Source organism: Camponotus vicinus, unplaced genomic scaffold (genome assembly GCF_025532165.1).
Source record: "Camponotus vicinus isolate PSW18456_S1 unplaced genomic scaffold, iyCamVici1.0 SCAF_11, whole genome shotgun sequence".
Taxonomy (NCBI): domain Eukaryota; kingdom Metazoa; phylum Arthropoda; class Insecta; order Hymenoptera; family Formicidae; genus Camponotus; species Camponotus vicinus.
In genome coordinates, this window is record NW_028141947.1 from 17498276 (window position 1) to 17514427 (window position 16152).

General features: G+C 38.8%; 1 protein-coding gene across 18 annotated transcripts in view; it reads left to right on the top strand.

Annotated features, from left to right (window-relative positions):
• The window catches only part of LOC145961583 (serine/threonine-protein kinase MARK2), a 103437-nt gene that overhangs the window by 58978 nt on the left and 28307 nt on the right, over positions 1 to 16152 (top strand). For 4 of the 18 annotated variants that reach the window (XM_083081922.1, XM_083081933.1, XM_083081927.1 and 1 more), the window contains exon 1: positions 4858 to 5359. The exons of 5 other annotated variants lie outside the window; for them this stretch is intronic. The gene's annotated coding sequence lies outside the window, so the exon portion shown is untranslated. Of the gene's footprint in view, positions 1 to 4856; positions 5470 to 16152 lie in introns of those variants that run through there. 9 more of the 18 variants (XM_083081934.1, XM_083081931.1, XM_083081930.1 and 6 more) reach the window with 5 other exon arrangements.

A 16152-nucleotide genomic window follows, 5' to 3' on the forward strand; every position in this document is an offset into this window, starting at 1 on the left:
TCGCTTATGTAATTTGATTAAGCTTAAGTAGAGCGTACTTTCACGAGGAATCTATAACAAGCTACTTATTTGGGAACATCGAGTGCATTAAAATAAAGAAAGTAATAACGAGAAAGTATCTCACGGGAAACCTTTACTTTATGCCGTTTCTTTTGTATGTTTCATCCGTCTATTTCTCCTCCGCAAAAATAAAAGTCTATTGTTTGTAAATGATATTATTGAATAAACTGAAAATTTGAGACATTCGTGTCGTGAATGTTTTTTAATAATTTAAAATCTGGTGCTTTATATATCTGATAATAATTCATGTAAAGTGAGTTAAATTGAATAGGGCAGTGCTTTTACGATTTTTGCAATAATTAATGTGACATTAATTTTTAAAAAATTGACCAATATAAATGTGCGACAAAAAGTTATTCCACTAGTACACAATAGAATTACATGTTTAATTATTAATCCCAACGCTTTGTCACGGGACTAATAACTGTAATAATAAGCTGTCTCTTTTGCTACTTATACTTGTGCGAGTTGACTGATTTTTTAAAATTAATTTTTCATTAATTATTGCGAAACAATAGAGGACTTTCTTCGATTTAACCCATTCTACTATAGATATCCTATATAAAAAATTATTAAATTATTAAGTTATTTAAAACGTTTGCAAATAAAATTAGAATAATGGAATAAAATTTGGTCAAATAATTAGTATTAAATTATATAACGCAAATGACACGAATTACGCAGTATATAATTGTCTGCATGTGCATTTTAATCGCGCCTCTTTAATGACAGTGCATTCATTAGCTAAGTTAGTGCCGCCATCTGTCGGCAAACGGCATTGCCATAAGCGGCGAAGTCTATCATCAGCGTTTTGCTTGCCATTAAGAAAGCATGATCGTCGACGAAATTTTTTCCCTCTTACGAGATCGCTACATGAATTATATAATAAATTGTTGAGGGGCACAAGGAACAAAAAATGAACATTTTTATTATTTTTTTAAATATTTTTAAACAGCCTTCGGGGAATCTCGATGTATTATTAACATCTCTATTTAGCCAGAATTCTTTTTTTTTTTCGTCCTTTTTTCTTTCTCTCTTTCCCTCTCTTTCTTTCTCTCTTTTTTCTTTCTCTCTTTCCTGCGATTCACTAGGCGATGCAAACTCGATACTCGGCCCGAGACGGAGATAATCGCGCCGCGTGAAACCCTTTGGACGCGCCGGAATGTAAAACTCGTTTGCCGTACGCGAACGGAAGTCGGAAAGGAGGAGGCAGCACCGGCCGAGGAATCTCACGCGATCCTTTGTACCGCAAACCATATCGCGCGATAATTGTTCTCACGATTCGATAGCCGGTTGATTCCCGAGTGATATCATTGGCGTCGCAGCAGATGATGATTGCAAAAAAAGTCCATTTACCGTTCAAAAACTCAATTATCGATGTGATTCCCAGCCAGGTAGCAATCTAGTGAACCTACGTGTCTACAAAGACATCCATTTCGATTCGATAATATCTTCGATCCATCTCTTCTTATATTTTGCATGTCTGTGAAACATCATATTTCGATGTATCTCTGTCGATTCAACTGAACGACTTCCTAAACTGGCTCTGTTAATACAGTTATTTGAATTGAATCTTCGAACTCTCTTCAATTTACATCTCTTTTCAAGTCTAAACGACTTGTATAAACCGAGAACAGCTATGCGCCAGTTACCGATACCTGCGTATCACTCGACTCCGCCACTTGTCGTGTATAGCTTCATGAGAGATCCCTCTGATTCTATAGACTGATCTGGGAGATTGTAGAAATGAGAGATATAGAGAGAGAGGTTCGTCGACGTTAACGCTTCGCCTGCAATCTGCCGAGCGAATCATTATTAAAGGAATTGAGTTCAGCTCGAAGCGTGAATAGATGTACGTGTAAAAAAAAAAATACGCTCGCTATGCACGAGATATACCTGTAGCTAAGCTTGTATTTGTATCTTATCTACATTTTCTTATCTTATTTGCCTCTTTAAATTTTTATGTTTTATCTCAGTTGCACACGTGTACACATTTCGCTAGATATCGTGCGCGATACGCTACTGTTCGTATTTATAATATTTTGCTGAAAGATACAGCTGTTTCTCGGAGAAAACTGCAGGTGTTTTCGGCCGCGTCTTTGAAAAGCGATATCGACGTTTGGAAAAACACGTGAATTTCGCGCTCCAATTATTTCGGCCTTAGTCACGGTGACCCCGATAAAATCACTTACAATAGCTGGAACCTGCGGCGCTATGAATTTCATATTTGCCGACGATAAGCCGCGCAATTAATCCTCCTGTGAGTAAACGCAAAATTCGGAATAATTCAAAATTGTAGTATAAAACGGAACCAACTATAGATCTGATCAACTCCAGAAACTTTCTTGAAACTCACTGTTATCTCTCTCCCTCTGATTATGTAAAAATTTACTGCGCTTTCTCTCGACAGTTTCTGCTCTAAAAGCGAATCTGTTAAGTAAACATTATTGAAAAAAATTATATATAAAAGTAAAACAAAGATAAAAAGAGAAAAGTAACATAGATCATTGACGTTTACGCTAGGAAACAAATTACCTCCGCGAATCGAGGGTATTAGCCTCTGCGTTCTGAATCCTTCTTCGAGATCTTCGAGATGAGAGAAGCTAATCAACGCGCATACCACGGGTGGTCCATCGCTATGAGAAAAGTAATAAAAAACGAGAACGGCATAATCCTTGTAACCGTATGTTTCCGCTTCTCCCTGCCTTTTCCACGGTTCAGCGAATCCCAAGTTGCCAGCTTCCTGGAGAATCTTATCGTATATTTACCCGTGAAATCGCCCAAGAGGAAACGCTCGGCGCGCCTTTTCCTCTAATCAGCTTCCAGAAAAAGGACTAAATTAGCTCCTGGATTTGAAGGACAACTAGATCAACGTGATGGACATCGTGTTTAACATTAAACGTTCGTCCTGTTGTCCTGAGATAAAAATTCGCTACCACGGATGAATCAGCTGATCAAATCAATTTTTGTCAATTTTTACAGTTATTCGTTCCTACATTTATTTATATCCATACTGCTCGGTGGAATCGTTGATCTTCGATTCCAAGATCATCGATAAAGTTGAAAAGAGAAACGTTATTTCTTTCTTCGTACTTTTCTAAGCGTAACGAACAGAGATCCATCCAAATAGTTACACCTCCTTGCGTTTCAACGGTTTCTTAATCTAAGATCGATTCGTCCCACGTCCATCTATAATCTATGTCATTGAACTTTTACCGGATTTAGTGATCGGAGCAAAAACGTCCAAGGCTTGCGAAAAAAATTCGCGCGATAATTTAACGCCAGATAGACAATGTATATATCATCGCATCCTCGGGCAAAAAAAGAATAAAAGAATCCATTAAGGGACCGTATCCCCTTTTAATTCATTGTTTTATAATTAAAGGCAATATACACTTCGATACCTGCCCTCCCTGATTCGAAGTCCTACTTACCCCGAATTTACGCGCCAAGAATTTTCGAGCCTCTTTTAGAAATTATCGCAAGCTTTTCCGAGACAACGAACATTTCGCGCGGATACTTGAAAACAATAATTCATAATTAAAGGGACTAAAATTGACCGAGCGCAAAACTGCGTGATGTAACAATAACGAGAAAAAATATGAACGTCGCAATTATTCCATTTTTTTTAAATTCTGCTCCGTTATCCGTGAATCGGCGATTCGTTTCACGATCGGCTCCCGTTCCGATCGATCGGTCCCAGAGCGGGGGAGTACGAAGGTCGCGATCGCACAACTGCCGGGATAACGCGAGCGGGGCCCGAAGAAGTTCCCAGCTCTCGGGCGATCAGTCTTCCGCCAGACTTCGGGCCCGAGGTCAGCCAGTAAGTGTTCGTCGATCCAGACAGGGGGAGACTTACTCACGGGAACGATCTCGAGCGAATCCTCGAGCGATCGCGAGAAGGTTGATTCGCGCGCGCGCGTCTCCTCTCGCTCCGGTTTTCGATCTTTTTACACGCGATCGTTGCAGCTTGTTGCATCGCAGATGCAGCTGACGGGAAAAATCGAACGCGCGGAAGGTGATGAATTTTTCGACGCAGAATTTTCTCTTTTGCTTTTCTCCGCCAACCGCGGTTGAAGTTGACGATCGACTTTGTTAAGATAGGTGTTTATTTCCTGATTTGCAAAGTTGGATTTCAAAATCCAGAATTATAATGGGACAAGATTCAAAATTGCATTTATGCGTAATGTCGATATTTCTGTTCTAAAACATGTCTAAGAATTCATTAAAACAGTCGATGCATCATAAATATCTCGAGCCATACTCAGAGATATAAGACGCGAGATAACACTTGCTATGTAACTCAAAGTATCAACTCACTTGGAACATTAGAGCAAAATTAGCTCAATTTATTATCTAACCACTGCAACCTTTTATATCAAAAAATTATCTTATTGATATACAACTATCATCTTTTATTCGCAAAAGGAAGGATAGACTTGTACTCATAAAATATATTCAAGATACTTATAAAATCCTCCAAGGAATTCATAAATTATTCCAAATTTCTTTAATATCATTTATCTGTCTGACTAAAAAAAAAAACCGGTGTCTTACGACAAAATTATACAACTTCCACCGAGTCTCTTCAACTCTGCCCTCAATCCTGGATAAAGGAGACGAGTCGGGCGGCGTCAGCGGCACGCACGGCCCTGCTATCGGCACTTACACTATCGGGGCTCGTCGTATGTACGGTAGTAGGCGCGCTTGGAACGGCTGGCTGGTTGCTTCGTGAGTCACGAACGTCGGCCGCCGCCGCCGCCGCCGCGGCTCGCTTTCGCCGGCTGCCGGCGTCGCGGAGCGGCAGTCCGGTCGTGTCGTCGTCGTCGCGCGTGCAAGCGAGCGAGCGAGCGGGCGAGTCGCGTCGCGTCGCGTCGTATCTCGCCGACCGGATGGAGAGACAGAGCCGAGCCGAGCCGAGCCGAGACGAACCGAGCGACAGGAGCGCGCACCGCATCTCAGTGCGTCACGCCGCGTGTCACGAGTGCTGGTTGCCACGCCGTGTGCTCCGTTTTTTTTCCTTCTTTCTCTCTCTCTCTCTCTCTCTCTCTATCTCCCTTTTTCTCTCTCTCCTTCTCTCTCCGTCGCGTTTTTCGGCAGACTCGTTCCGCGAGTCCCTCGGGTCCTTGGACCCTCGCGAAGACCCGCGATCACGCCCGAAGTTCTTTATCAGCGGGAGAGCGATAATGTGATCGTGGCGTAGCAGCTCGACGAAGGAGATATCGGGAAAAGTGTTCTATGGTTGCCGAGGATTCCTCGCGTGGAAATTTCAAGTTTCTTACGACGGTTGGTGATTGTAGTAAGTTGTGACAATAGTGATCGTGTTTAGGTGGCTTCGTTCAATTGTGCTCCGATCGCTATGTGTATCATTTGTGCGCGACAGACGCGAGATAGACAGAGAGAATTTATGTAATTACGATGGTGTATACGTGTAAAGTCCTTTTAACCAACGTATAAAGCAAGAATTTTCCGGTCACGCGTTAATAGTCATTAACAATGTTCATTGAATTATCGTAAAACGTGATTTTTGACGTTTCATCTAGTTTCTTAATGTAATCTATTACGTAACAAAAATGTCTCGACGGAAAAATTGAATTAGCGAGCAGATTTCTGTTAATACGACGAGCAAACTGTGCGTCCTTAGCAAGGTTAGCTCGCGCACACAAGATTCCGCGTGTCGACCTCGCCAAAGTCTTGAGCCAACAAGAGAGAAGAATAAACAAATTCGCGCGATTTTACGACGTTACATCACGCGAGTGGTGTTCAAGCACGCAGAATCGCGCGATTTGCTCGTGTAGACCACAAAGGCGCGATCGGTTTCATCCGGGATTCACAAAACGGCTCGTCTATTACGAGCGATCCGAATGATAATTCTGCATTGTTCCCAAAAAAAAGGACCTTCGGGCGCGTTGCTTTGCAAAACGAATTTAATTTCACGCTACAGCGGTGTTAATTCCCGCTTAATTTACATTACAAATCATATTTACAAGAGTAATCCATTTGTATTCTATTCTTATCATTTATTTACATTGTGTATTTATCGTTCTTTATATTCTGTTCTTGTTTATATAGATCGAATTATATACAGGGTGTCGGGGCAATCTCTCCCCAAAAAGAGCTCTTGTAGCTTACCTCGAGAGCTTTTCAAAACTCTACGATAAAGTATTTTTTTATAGAGTACTTTTCGAGTTATGAGGCTTGAAATAATCTCTTAATTTTACATAAACCATAAAATATATAGTAAAATAATTTTCAATTATCTTATCTTAAAATATTTTTCAATTATCTTATCTTAAAACTTTTATGTACAAAATAATGAGAGGAATCAATTGGTGTAAAGAAAACACATAATTGTTTCGAAGAAAAATATATAATTTGCAATTAACAATTACATATTTTTTTTCTAGATATTTTATGGTTTATGTAAAAATTAAGAAATTATTTCAAGCCTCATAACTCGAAAAGTACTCAATGAAAAAATACTCTATTATAGTGTTTTGAAAAGCTCTCGAGGTAAGCTACAAGAGCTTTTTTTGGGAAGAGATTGCCCTGACACCCTGTACATCATCTCGTTTCGGAAAACGAGAATACATGGAGTTTTTTGAAAAAAACTACTTTCAAAATTAGAATAAGACAGAAAATCCGCAAGCATGGCCGAAAACGCTTCGCGTTATTAGTTACCGTAATGATTCCAAGTCGCCTACGGTTAGGGTAATCTTTTCCACCTCCTTTCTTTTTCGTGCGAATTAGAGGCGAACGAAAGAACGGACAGACGGAAGTGCGTGGATAAGAATTAACGGTTTATATAATCGCTCATATTATTCCACGGTTCGCGAGCGTAATTAGAACGAGAGAAGTCTGTTTGTTACCCTCGGCGATATTGTGCATATCGCGACTTTTCGAAGAATTTTCTTTCCTCCGGTGATTCGACTCTTTGTTCGACTTGACAATTTCCCCTCCCATTAATAATGTGTAATCTCGAGAGATTAATGGCCTCCCGGAAAATGATATAAGTTTATCGCGCAGGAAAATAGTAATCGGACGATGTTACGCAAGACTGGATCCATATCTAGAAAACTGAAAAACGCGAGCCATTTAATATGAATGAAATCTTAAAAGTGTGAAATCTTTTACGTTGACTCAAACAAATTTACTGCAAATTTAGATGCGATAAGAAACATTATTATGTTTATCGTTAAATTTATTTCGTTTTTATCACACTTTTATTCTTCTATAAAAGAAGATCTCAGAGGGAGGAAATTCATTATGCATATTATTATCTCCTTATCACTTATGCTGTTATGTTGAATATATTATCAGTCGTGATAAACTTATTAAGACATAAATTAGCTCGTTGTTATTCCATTATTAAAGATTCTTACGTCGTCGTGCTTTAGAAAGATCTTGTCTTGCGTTAATTGAAAATAATACACTCTAGCTAGCTCGGTATTTACACGCGTAATTCGCAGCGATTGATTTCTTGACAAGTTAACAACGACCGCGTTCTTAAAACATGCAAAAAATATCTTTTTTGTCATTTATGTTTAATGGAACGTTGCTATCGCTTATTAATTCAATAGAATGTGCAATTTTGTCTCGCCGAAAGCAAAAAAAGCGTCGAGCAGCTGCGACTATTCTCAGATTGCACCAACGTGTCGCTTAATCATAGTTATCTATGTGCATAAACCAATAGCATTTCTAAATAACGCGTTACAGCTGATCTTTTCAGGGCGAAGTCTAGCATGTACGCATTGTTTAACATACATTATCGTTGCAAACTTCTTCGTGCGTGGAATTCCACGCTGAAATTACAGATTTCCATCACGTATAACGGTGCACTCGTATCTAATTTTGTTTTTTTAATAAGAAGTTTCATTAATAAGAAGTTTCATTAATTTTTTTTAATAAGAAGTTGCATTAATTTTTTCTAAAAGACAAACAATTTTCCTTATCGCTCTTTTTTTCCTTTATTCATATCGTAGCGATATCTACAATGTGGCCAATATTTCGTAATGCGGGGAATTACGCTGATCGCGAGTGGCATTAATCAAGCAAGAGTCGCGCGAGCTTAAGAGAGATGCAATCATGACGATGAGAGTTACTTGAACGAAAAGAGCGCCACAAGGGTCTCGGGGTTTATCGCGCTCGTGAACGACCCCGGCGTATATATCAGCGGGTTTAATTGCAGATTCGGCGGGGAAAGTTTGATTAAGCGGCTATTATTCCCCGGCGAGATAACGCGCAATCTGCGATTCTCAAATGCCCGTCCGCGTTTCTCGTTTTGCTCGCGGAACAAAGGGAAGTTTGTTTTTCGGTCGCGAGAGCTCTTTTTTTCCTCTCTCTTTGAGCGACGATGTCCGAAATAAGGTATCGAAATGTGCAGACGAAAAAAAAAGCAACAAAGAGAAATACGCAATGCTTGATGAATCACAAGCAGCGATTGTACTCTTGTTGTAAAACCCCGAGCCTTATATAGTTGTGCAATTTTAATTAAGCAACTGCGACAGACCCAGAGATAAATCGCTACTATATCATTATCGATATTTTATCGGAAATTTCAAAGTATCTCGAAAATATTTGACGCTCGTTCGTAAAGCTTACTCGAGAGGCGTAAGCTGATGTGAACAGATTCGCTTTACGACTCTCGGTTCTTTTGTTCTTTTTCTCCTTCCTGGACGACGACTTAAGACGATTTCTTCTCGTGAGAATCCAATTGTCACATCGTAATTACCCGCTTCGTTTACTCGATTCGTCTAGCCTTTTTCTCGGCCGACAGAAGCGAGGCGCTACTCGAGGTAGTATTTTGTATTTGTCACGCTCGACAATGGAAGTCTCGTGAATGCCTCCGCATAAAAAGACAATAAAATCGCCACTCGTCTTTTCCATTCGCATCCTCGACTACGGGTAGACATTAACACGCAGGCAGAATGCACGAAAGATCTCCGAAGCAATCGGATTCGATTGTAGTACTCGACGATTTGTGCATCGGAGAATCTGATGCAGCAATTAAGTCGATCGTGGTTTACATAATTCGCAGAAGCGGACACATATATGTCGCAATAAATGTTGATGACAGAATTAGCACACATTCCTCGCTCGCTGCAAATGACATTTCGATTATCTTGCACAATGTGGCAAAGTGAAATTTCTTATCAGCACGAATGTGTGTCGTTCAATGCGACTGTCACGGTCGATTTATATGCCCGGTGCTTATTATTTATATACGCGATATACAAGATTGTAATTTTTCCGAAATTTTGCGAATTCGCGATAAAGCTTGCTGCGTAAGCACTTGAAAATAAAAAGAGGCATGCGGGAAAAATTATTTCTTGTTTTATGCTTCATAAATATTCTCGCGGATGGCGTCCGTTAGCGTTTCGCAATGCTATCGCCTTGGCACATAAAACATTTTACAATGAAAAATTAACGTATGTGTACATGACATTCTATTTTTAATGAATTAAATTTTCAATACAAAAAATTATTGTGTGTGTATCTTGTGGTAACAGTTTCATAGTAAACAAAGCCATAAAAAATACAGCATTTTGAAAAATATCTCAAATTCGTTTGCAACATATTTTTCAAAATTATTTGCGATTATTGATTTAGAATATCTTTAAAATTGACAAAGATAGAATTTGTCGATTGCAAATATATTCTTGCTTTTAGATAAAAGAAAAGTCACTACAATTTTAATTTAAACGATATCAGTGATATTTTACTTTAAATAGACTATTTTTCCAAAACACTAAATTTTTTTATGGCTTTGATTACGGACGAAATTATTGTTATTACAAACTACAAATAAATAATATTATTCTAAAAATTTATTTTACTAAAATGATGCTATAATCACCTAGGTAAAAAAATTGTCTTCTTGAAATATCTCTTTAGAACATTTTTTACGTATTTGATGATGCGATAAAATCGACAATTTTTTTCGAACACAGACCTACTCGTGTCAATTTGTCTCGATAGCATGTGCCTGTCTCTCAATAACGTTTTCCTGTGATTGCAGGTATTTGTTACGTCGAACAAAAGATTTTGCGCTATCGCGCTAATCACAAGTCGCGCATCGCAGCACGCGCGCACAACTGCAATTCTTTTTTTTTTTTTTTTTTTTTTACATGGACGAGAACATTTATCGACATTTTGCATTCATTTATCTCGATTGAATCATAATAACAAGTAAATATATAATACTTCAAATTAACAGGAATAACATGGAAAACACAACAGACTCGATGCAAGATGTTAAGAATAAAAGATAAAAAAAATAATATTTTTAATTTTTTTTCTACGCTTTGAATTAAAAATATCTATTACATTTTATTGCGACCCGAAGAAAAATACGAGGCTAATTTATTGTGAAATAAAGTCATTGTCGGATGCGAAAGAATGCGTTGCGTAATCCATTAAAAACCTCTTCTCCTACCGTAAATAAGATCAAGATCGTGGCGCTCGTTCGGAAATTGCTGATCGCGGCCGCACTTTTATAGCCTTCGTCGACGCTTTTAGAGCTTGTTTCCTCGCCCCGCTAACGGCCCTGCCGGAAATAAAGACGTTCTCCATCCGGCCGGCTTTTCCGACGACCAAGTACAACACGCGCGCGCGAGACGATGGATGGGGCCTCGTCTCGCTCCATAAAGGACACTCGAGGGGCGGTGGTTATCGCGCGCGAACGTGGGTGTCCCGAGGAAGTGCATCCTTCGCGTGCATTCTCCCACTTTTAGCGCGCGTTTCTTTTTTTAACCCCCCTTCCTCTTCGCTAAAGTGCTGGGATGCATCATTACCCGGCTTGAGGATACGCGTGTGTTATTTCACTCGATCGTCGCGCGCGCATCTCTGAAAATAATCCAGTTTCCCGTTTACTCGGCCTCCTCCTTAGTAAAGTACGCACTTGGCTGGCGGAGTAAAATTATACCGTAATTATGTGAGAAAATTGAACAAAATCAGTGATGGGAAAGTTAGTTTCAGGAGAGTAATCGTCGTCGAATTAAATTGAATCTCGTCGCCGAGGTAACTTTCCTCTCTATATCAATAAAAATGTGTAAATTGCAGGTGGAACGCGCCGTTATTAATTTACGCAAAATTTACATCGTCCGAGTCCCTCCCGACCGTCCTTAACGTGCTCGCGGCCACGTCATACCCCTGCTTTCTCGACCGCAAATCCTCGTTTGCCGACGAGGCCGGTCATTTCGTCGCTTTTTCCGCGGCCCTCTAACGAAGTCCTTCGACGATATGCACGCGGCGTGTCGGCGCATCGCGTGTAGCACGCGAGTTTTCAACAATGCGGTACCAGGCTAGAGTACAGACTAGTAAGTTTCTACTAGACCGAATTTTTTTGTCTGATGTAAGAAGGGGAAAATTGAAAAAAAAGAAAGCTTTTAGACATAATTTTTTCTCTACGCTCACGTCAAGTTATAGGTCGCACGAATAACCACTCCTCGTGCTTTTATCTCGATTTGAATTCGGACCATGTTACCTCTCTCTGACGCTTAATACGAGTGGGGTTTCCCCATTTGCATAACAAATTGAAATTTTTTTATTTTTCGCCGGTGCGCCCAACAAAAACAGACCTCTTCGGGCATTCTAACGAGGAACATAGCGCAGCTGTAAAGTTCACGTCCGTCGCGGCGGGTCAGCGCAATGTGCCGTCATCCGGTGATTAATGACTCGCGCTTTCTTGCCCGCTCGCTTTTAACGCGCTGACACTGACATTATGTCCCGAAGAAAGCCTGGCGAGCGCCCAAAATACTTCCGAACGTGCTTTATGACACGGATTTGGAAACACTAAGCGGCTAAATTTGTTCGCTCGCGTACGCGAGGCAGGTTGTGGAGTATCGAGCCGCGTTCTCGAGTGTCCTCACGAACCGTTTCGATCGGCATAAATCATCCGGATGACTAGGCGCACGTGTAAGGACTTTGCGGATATTCCATGAAATCGTTGTAAAGAGATTGCGGAAAATGATAATTGTATTATATAATTGCATCGCACATCTTTGTGGCGAATCAATCTTATTTCAGCGCAGAATGTTTTGAATTTTAATCTTCAAAAATCAAATTGACTGCTTAATTAATAATTAAATTATTTTTATATCAAGATTCGTGCTTTAAGCAAATAATGGGTTCTGCGCTGATAAGAAAATTTCGATAAAGAGCTTAGGATAATAAGAATGAAATTAGAATATTTAAATGTGTTTTTAAGTAAAGCACACGTGTGACGCTATCTTTTATAACTTATATTAAAAATATTTTTTATACAAAAATCAGTATGCTTGAGCACGAGGCGTGGCAATGAGCGGATAAAGGCGCGGAAATAGCACGAAACATGCGTACTTGAGCTTATTAGATAAACGAGAAACGTACGCGATTTAAGTGACTCGGTTAATTCGCATGCATCTGTGCCTCTTACGATGTAATACGCGTATGCAAATTTCGCGTTTCTATCTCCCACTTGCGCCGTATATAGCTGGCTGCGTAATAGATTTCGCCGCAGCTATATCGGCGATCATATTAAGGTATCAAAGTTGGAGTGCAGGTAATATCAAATGTTATATATCCTTTCCTACGTGCCTTACAAGGATTGAGAAAATCGCGGTACGTTAATGCGAAATGATGCGTGACACGTGTATGCAAATCATATCAATTTTGTTCGAAATTTAAAAGAATTAATAAACGAATAATAAAATATCTGACGAATATATACAATCAAAAATATTGTATCACTCCCAAAAAATACAGAAAGTGAACGATTAAATTTTTCACCAGTTTTTTTAGCTGTTTTATTCATATTCATAAAATTATTAAAGCATAAAATATTAATAATAAATTATAATTTGGTAATATTTATATATATTTGTCTTCATTAAACTAATAACTTCTCTCTTTCTGTATGTGATGCAATATTTTTGACAGTACTATATATGCACATATGTGTATGTGTGTGTGTGTGTATTCGCCAAATATTTGGTAGCGTTTGTTTATTATCTGCTTCAAAGTTTGATCAAAAATTGATAGAATTTATTTACATGTGTTACACGTGTTTCTCGTTAATAATCTCGTTCATATCCTGTTTTATTTCAAACTCTTTTAAAATAGAAATCAAAGTATTTTTTCATCGATAATTAATCATTTCTCTAACTCATGTCAGTGTCAATTAATGTCAGATTGAATTTTTATTATTTTGAAAATTTAAAGTTGTGTGCTTTCGATGATCGGTATACTTCTTACGCTTCATTATTGTCTCATTTCACACATCCTGCGATATCGATAGGAAAAAGAATATTCTACTTTTTATAACGCTTAATGTTCAGTTCTCGATATATTTTATCATTTCGCGATTCTATCGAGTATGGTACATGAGATTCCCGGTCGATTTCGATCGTCACAGCGCCGGGTATTAGGTGAACACGCTATCGCTTATCAGCATCTACCACTGATAAGAACGGCGATCAACCAAGTCAAGTAATGTACGGTCTTGGACGCTTATCGCGATCGGACCGTTCGAGAAGGATTCAGTCCATTGCAACCGGCCGTCGTCCACGCAACTTTTCGGGTATCGCTTCTCTCTTTCTTGTTATTTCGCGCGTCCACGTGTTTTTCTTTTCTTTTGTCTTCCTCGAGATCGATGCTCTCGTAAAGAGAACGGATGCGACGAATGAGAGCTTTCGTCTGTGTCGTTCTTCGCCGAGACTTTACCGCTCTATAAATCTACTGCGTGACTTATGTGAATGTTGTGTAGGTGTGTGTGTGTGTGTGTGGCACACGCATCACGTGTGTGACAATTCATTGATAACGCATGGTTACAGTCGACGTTCGAAATTTATGGGTTCTTTAGCCACCAATGTTTAATTTCGTTAAAAATACGTGCGTGTTTCCCATTATTAAGTATCATAATTGTAGTGAAATTTGAAGTATTATTTGGCAAAATGTTGCAAAAGAAATTCAAAAGTGCTCGAGAGTCTATAGACTTTTCCGCAGTTTGGAAAAGAAACTTTAGGAAATGTGAAACACCCATTATAATGGCGTCGGATCTATAAATCTCCTTACTTTTTGCGTTCGGTTTCGTTCGTTCGCGATTTATGACTTTTATTTCCTCCCAATTGAAAAACATCGTCGGTGCTTGTCGATCGTTCGACAAGTTCTCTTCAATGTCATTCAACGAATTGGTCATATATATTGATGAATGACCGGAAATTTCAATCGATTTGCGTCGTTAACTGACCAATCAGTTTCCAGTTTTTAAAGATAATGTTATTGAAAACTTGTCACTTTCAATTTTTCTTTCTCACTAATTCAGTGATAATGTTCTCTTCAATAAAACCTCGTTTATTTTTAGATATTCAATAATTAAGAGGAAATCGTTATCTCGTTTTTAATCCATCATATGATGTATCAAAGCAAAGAAATTATGAATCAGCTGATAGAAATTGTGAAAATAAATCTCGCTGCAAACTCTTTATTTAAAATTTGCAATCTCTAAGATAATTAAAAATTATACCTTTTAATCTCACAAATCATCAACAATCATCGATGTATCTAAAAATTACAATTACCACCAATATTTTGCAGCGAGAAAAAAGTTGCGTGTTTGTATTAATATCGAAAGTAAATTTATATATCTAGACTGTGTACACTTTAATTATTAAATCCAGACGAGGATCGATAAATTTATTATACGCTCCTATATGATCAGGCTCAATCTGATCGCCTCGCGATCGTATTCGCGCGATAATCGGTCGATCGTCCGAAGCATTAATTAACAGTGCGGATAATATTATTAGCGTAACGATTTATCATCGGCCATTCCCTCGTCGAGTCTTTCAAATTGCCAATAAGCTTTTCGTTGGAAGATATACTAGAAATGGCCCGCTTCATTTCCCATTGGCGAAACGGTTTCCCGACCCTTTCCGTCGACATTATACAGAACTCGGTCGGGGATGGGAGTCGCTTTACCCCTTTCCAGACTTGGTCTCGATTCGATCTCGGAGCAAATTTCCGCCCGGCTATTCCACCCCGGAGAACGAACAGAAAAGCCGTAAAGCGCAAAAATTCGACGCGTCGGTAGTTTGTTCGCGTTCCTTTATCCCGTTGGCCATTTTATCCGAGCGAAAACACGACATTCACGAGGGAAAGGAAAATCGATATTTAAACAGTTTCGCATTTCACATTTTAAGGAATTCATATAATAATAATTTATAATTTTCGTGCGGTAATAAATTATAATATTTCTGTAAAAATATTTTTCCGATAAAATTGACTTTGTGACGATGCATTGTTGGATTGATTCAAATTTTGATTTTCGATAAATTTCCATAAATTTGATAGAATCGACTTTAAACGCTGATGGAATATTTTCCACCTTGTCGCTACCGGGTTAAGCCGGATCAAGGCAGAATTCACAGATACTCGTATAAGTACGCGTGTCCTTATCGTCGTCTTAGAGCTGTACGCGAAATGATATATAACTCTTTGCTCGATATCTCGGCATGTCCTCGATCGTTTCGCCTGATAAAAATAGGAAATTATACTTGATATTCAAAAAACATGTTTTTCTTTTATAATTTATTATATACTTCTTTAATAAATTTAATATCGACCAATATCTTGTCTATATACATTTGTTGATGCTTGAACTTGGCAATAAAAATACGATCTATATCTCTGATATGAAATACTTGAGTGACAAAAATTGTACATGAAACGTTATATCATATTTTATTATCGAAGGACATCATTTTCGTTCTAACAAATAATCAGACGATTTTTTTATACGATATATCGTCGAGATTTTCCGATACGCTGACGCATCTAACTTGATGACAATTCTGTTCTATTGGAGTATCATTATATAAGACATTTGAATCACACATATATATATAAGCACACATACATACATATTTACAATTCCCCGAGCTTTACCCAGCCATCATCTACTCCCACTAAACTGCGGTAATCCACGAGATTGAGAATCTCCTTGTATATCTATCTGCTTTATTGCCTGCAACGAGTGCAAAAAGAGCCAACGTCATCGTTCAACAAAGCTTTATTTCCCCGTCTACAGAAAAGCCTATACACGTGTACTCGCTT